Source organism: Mesitornis unicolor, unplaced genomic scaffold (genome assembly GCF_000695765.1).
Source record: "Mesitornis unicolor isolate BGI_N332 unplaced genomic scaffold, ASM69576v1 scaffold27499, whole genome shotgun sequence".
Lineage (NCBI taxonomy): Eukaryota > Metazoa > Chordata > Aves > Mesitornithiformes > Mesitornithidae > Mesitornis > Mesitornis unicolor.
The window spans coordinates 1-491 of NW_010206974.1; positions in this window are offsets into that span (position 1 = coordinate 1).

The following is a 491-nucleotide window of genomic DNA, read 5'->3' on the forward strand; positions in this document are numbered from 1 at the left end:
TGACGGCACCTTCCCCTCTCAGCACCTCCATCCCCCTCTTCTTCCTTCTCTGCCACCACTGTTCCCTTAATCCACTGGGCTTCCCTCACTGCTCTGAGACACTGCTGGCTCTGTCTGCCTTCCTTTGCCTTCCACCTTGAGCACTGCTGCTCCTTCACCACAGCAGCTTGTCCGACATCAACGGAGGAGGAGGGTTTGGTGTTGCAGCGGTGCTTCAGACAGCGTCTTGCAGCCCGGCTGCCTGGGGTGTTGGGAGCACAGGGCTCTCGGGTGCCTCGGCTGTGCTGAGGAGCCAACAGGATCTCTGCCATGAGCTCAGGGTGCTGTGGGTTGGGAGATAAGGAAGGAGAATGCGGCCTCTGCAGAGCCTGGCTTTCCTCTTGCAGGGATCCAAGGATCAGAGCGAAGCCCAGGGCTGGACCCAGCACTGGCCAAAGGCTGATGCAGAGCTTGGACTATGGCCAGGCTGTTTGCTGCTGCTCTGCCGGCTT